Below are 4,984 nucleotides of genomic sequence, written 5' to 3' on the forward strand. Positions count from 1 at the left end.
TTTATTATTAGCCAAACTATCAATAAAATGGACCATATTCATAAGAACAATAAAAATACAATTATATCAATAGATGCAGAAAAAAACTTTTGGACAAGATACAAAACCTATTCCTGTTTATTTTTTTTCAGTTTCTATTCACATTTTTTAAAAAAAATTCCTGACATTATAGAACTAAACTGAAATGTATTCCATTCTAACATTTCAATGACAAAAACAGAAAAAAATTCAGGAGCCAAAAAACAAAACAGGGAGAAGCTTATAAAACTAAATATGGCTCTCAGTGTTAACAGCTGAACAGAGAAGGAATTAAAACTCTGTAATTAAAAGAATCACAAGTGGATGGTAAATTTGTGTAGAAAGTGAAAATATACAAACTATTTAAAACCTGGAATTGCTCAAAAACTACACAGATGGATCATGGGTGGTGAACAGCAGAAGAGGGTAATGGGTGAATCTGCATTGTTCTCTCTGTTCCCCACACCAACCATCTCTGAGGAAAGCCTGACATTGATTAGATGTCAGGCCAGGTTAATGCTGGCAGAAGATCCAGTGATGGTAACCTGCCTATTGGTAGATCCTTCCACTGGATTGACAGTCTAAGCCCCATCTGATGAATCTCATTGATTTTGGTGCCTTGACACCCGATTATGCAGCCAAGTAAGTCATTTGGAATGGTGATTTCATGAGAAGTAGTCTGAGCAGATGCACCCAAACCTGCACCAAATCCAGTATTGCCAGGAGTCATGAGAAAGTGAGACTGTTGCATTGCCAACTGGTGCAGCTTGGTCAACTCTAGAGGTGGTCCCCGAGGTCAGGCTTGAGGCACATAGGGTGGTGTGGGGGAAGCTAAAAACTGCTGCTGCCTATGCTGTGCCTGCGCTCTACCTGCCCTGACCACCTGCAAAAATGACAGGCTTGGGCTTGTACGGGATGGTCAAGCCCTTCCGGGGAAACTCCAACATGACCATGAAGATCTGTTTGATACACTCAGTGATAGACTGAGGGATGCCAGCGATAGTGATGGCCCACTCAGTTGAGTTTGGCCTCATATCCCCTGTCACCTGGACTTGAGTCTCTGTACTGTCTCTTATTTCCTTGATCTTGGATCCTCCTTTTCCAATGAGAAAGCCACACAGGATAGCAGGGACCACAAGCCTCAAGTGACTGGGGGTCTACTGGAAGCTGTACTATTGGTCACAGATCTGCTGATGTCCTTTTCCAGTTTGTCAATGATCATAGCAAAGGCTTTAAAGATGACATGGGTGGGTCCAGCCACAGTAATTATTCTCTCAGGACAATTCCCTTCTGAGATGTTGATACAAATGCCACTCTCTTCACACATCTTCTTGACCCATTCTCCTTTCTTTCCAATAATGCTTCCAATTTCCTTTCTATACATAAGTAGGCCAATGGTGAGAGTGACGTTTAATCTATCTTCAATCACACCCATGTCGGCGTTGAGCCGTGTTCTGGGGATTTGGACTTTGTAAAGTTGTCAAGTCTTTGATCACTGGTGGGAGTGGAAGCCAAAAATTTCGCGTGTGAGGTGAGTGAAGAGAAAATGGGCGAGAGGGATGGAAAAGGAAGGGCAAGAGGCTGGGGGCAGAACAATAAGGGTGAGTAGGAAGGCAAGGGGCACCCTCACAGGCCTAGGGGAGGTCAGGGGGGCAGGGGAAGAGGAGGAAAGGAGTGGAGAGGCAGAGGAAACAGTGGGAGGTGGAGAAGGAAGAGGGGAGAGCTGGTGGAGGGTGGGAGGCAAGAGGCGAGAGGACGCAGGCTACAGCTGCTCCTGCTGCTGCCTCTGCTGCTCTAGGTCCGATTTCTGTTTAAAAAAGAATTCTAGAAAATGTCACTTGACAGTGATTTAAGATAGGTAAAGATGATCTTTTGGTAACGTCACGCAAAGCCTTGCACAAAATAAACACTGAGTAATTTTGAAAATGAAATTGAACTTTCTACTATATCACCCTTCTCAGTTATGAATTATGTTTCTCCCTCTCCTCCCCTATCTAGTGACTATCCCAGTATTTTTCACCTAGTATACGCTTAAAAGATAATCGTTGAATTAAATTGAATTGAATTCATCCTCTGACGATTTGAATCACTGAACTATGTTCCTTTGCAAACTATCTGCCGAAAACTGCAAATAATGAGGCTGGCAAAGCTCAGTCCTTATTTTTTTTTCCTTAACCATGTGTTATAAAAACACTTTTCCTTTCCCCATCACCAAAGGCTCTGTTGTATGAATGCTACTGGAAGAAGGAAACAACTGAAAAAAGGAGACATCAAGAAATCGACACTGCATGCAAAATTTTTAAAGTTGGGAAGTCTTTCAAGAATGAGATTTATGGGCTAAAATATGAAGACTCTAAAACCAGGAGCCTTTGAAGGCAAACCTCAGTTATGCAAGCAATGTTGTATCAGTACTGAGCAGAAATGCCATTTCTTTTTTGACTAGTTAAGACCCAATGGAGACTTCTGTGGAAATTCAGAAAACTGATGGGATATTTATCCAAGGGGACTTGTGCTTCCTAGAAATATAGAAAGTCAGAGCTGAAAGGGTCTTTACAACAAAGAACAGAGAGTGTCTGGGCTGGAAAGTACTTTAGAACACTGAAGATAAGCTTTTTTCAGGAAAGCTGCAATGGATCTTACCATGGCAGAGCCTGAAAAGACCTTGGAATGTAGGATGTTAGAACACAAACCATAGAATGTTAGAGTTGGAAGGGACCTTAGAATAACCTAACTGAAAAGAGTCTTAGAACAGTCAGCTCAGTCAGCTAAGAGAGGCCTTAAAACAGAATGTTAGAGCTGGAAGGGAACATAGAATGCAAGATGTTAAATCACAGGATATAGCATGTTGGAGATAGAAGAGACCTTAAATCAGAGAATGTTAAAGATGACAGAGTCCCTCAGAGCCCATCTAGGCCCCACATCATTTTACAGAGGGGGTAAAAGATTCAGAATTTTAAGGATTGGCTGAAGGTAACCCAGCTAATTGATGGTAGAAAGTGAACTGGAATATAAACATCTTGAGGGTAGAAAGCATTTCTGCCCTTTTCTAGCCCCAAGGGCCACATCAAAGTGAATTATTCATAGCATCACAGCTCAAGAAATATATGTTGAATTAATGGAACCCAAGATTCCCTGGTTCCCAAACAACTGCTTTTCCAGCACTCAGAATTCAGGTCTTGATGACTTAGGATACTCATTCATATGGGTTACAAAATGCTTTTCCTGCAGCATTGTGGTAACTGGAGTACAAATATTTCTATCCCTGTTTTATAGAAGAGGAAATTGAGGATCAGAGCAGAAATGACTCAACCACGGTCCTTCAGCCAGGAAACAACGAATCTGGGACTGACACCCAGGTCTTCTGTCTCCAGGGCCAGTCCTTTTTCCAGTCCAATTTATCTTTCTAGGCTAATTACAACCTCTCTCACCCATTCTACATTCAAGCCAAACTGGCCTATTTGTGGTTCCTTATGCTCAGTTGTTTCTCTAATTGTGTCCAACTCTTCATGACCCCCTTTGGGGTTTTCTTGGCAGAGATACTGGAGTGGTGTGCCATTTCCTTCTTCAGCTCATTTTGCAGATGAGGAAACTGCGATAAATAGGGCTAAGTGCCCAGGGTCACACAGTTAGTGTGTCTGAGGCCAGATTTGAACTCACGTTTTCCTGTCTCCAGGCCTGGTGCTCTATCCACTGGGCCACCTAGCTACTCCATACACACATTATATCTTTATTTTTTAGCTTCTGCACAAACTATCCCTGGTTACCAGAATGTTCTCCTTCCTCATTTTAGCCTCATAAACTTTAGGTCCCTCCAAGACTCAAATTGAGTTCTAGTTCCTTCAGGACGCCTTTCCTGCTTCCCCTAAATAACAACTCTTATGGACTTCCAACATTACTTTGTATTTATTTCTCATATTTTTACTTTCAGTTATCTTAGTACATGTTTCTCTCCTGCATCCCAGTAGAATGTAAGTTAGCCTTTGAGGTAAGGGACTATTTTATTTTTGTCTCTCTATTCCTAGTCCCTAGTACAATGCCTGGCACACAGTGTTTAATACATGCTTGTTGAATTGATATGAGCCCCTAAAAGTTCTTTACCAGAAGAGCATCATGGTCAGCCCATGGGAATATTAATTTGGCAGCTTCATGGAGAGATGAACTGGAAAGGGTAGAAAGTTGGAAAGAAGGAAAGAAACACACATTTACTAAACCATTCTAATGTACCTCAGCACTGTGTAAGTGCTGGGAATACAAATATAAGCAAAAAAGAAAAAGTCCCTGCCCTCGAGAAGCTTACATTATAATGGAGGAAGACGCAAAAGGGAACTGAAAAGGAAAGGGCACACCAGAAGGAGTGGCTGTAGAGAGTAAGGGAGAAGACAGGCTCAAAGAAGGCTCCAGGGTTGTAACCTGAATGATGAACTACCATACTGATCTTAATATAGGTTGCCTCCTTGAAAGGAGACATATTTGAAAAGAAAAAAAAATATTGATAGCTAACCACTGGAAGATTTAACATGCATTCATTCGTTCATTCAACAAGCACCTTGTATGGTCAAGTGATACAATGTTCATCTGGTTGGGGGTGGGGGGTGATGCAGTTTGGGGTTTCTGGGAACCCTGAAATGTCAGGGTACAGGGCAAATCTGCCTGGAAAGAATTCAAACACTCAGGCCTTTTTTTTTTTGTCAAAGTAGAAAGATTTGTTGTAATGCCAATTGGAGCAGGTGAGATTCCTAGTGAATCTGCAACTTGATAGGTGTGAGACTGATACTTATACGCAAGAAAACGCAGTGAGAAGATTTGGATGGAATTAAGGGGGGGCCAGTAAATAATCTGGTGTGGGTCTGGAGAGCCACAGTGAACGAATTATTGAGTAAGCTAATTAAGTGGTCCAGGTGGGCTGGGGTGGGCCAGATGCCTTGGGCAGAGATGCCAGTTATCTGGGCTACTGAAATGTATGGCA

The 4,984-nt window shown here is 42.1% G+C and overlaps 1 pseudogene; it reads right to left on the minus strand.

Annotated features, from left to right (window-relative positions):
* Nucleotides 1-398: 398 nt before the first annotated feature.
* LOC118836718 lies at nucleotides 399-1,453 on the minus strand (annotated as a pseudogene).
* Between the last annotated feature and the right edge of the window lie 3,531 nt (nucleotides 1,454-4,984).

Source organism: Trichosurus vulpecula, chromosome 2 (assembly GCF_011100635.1).
Source record: "Trichosurus vulpecula isolate mTriVul1 chromosome 2, mTriVul1.pri, whole genome shotgun sequence".
Classification (NCBI taxonomy): Eukaryota; Metazoa; Chordata; class Mammalia; order Diprotodontia; family Phalangeridae; genus Trichosurus; species Trichosurus vulpecula.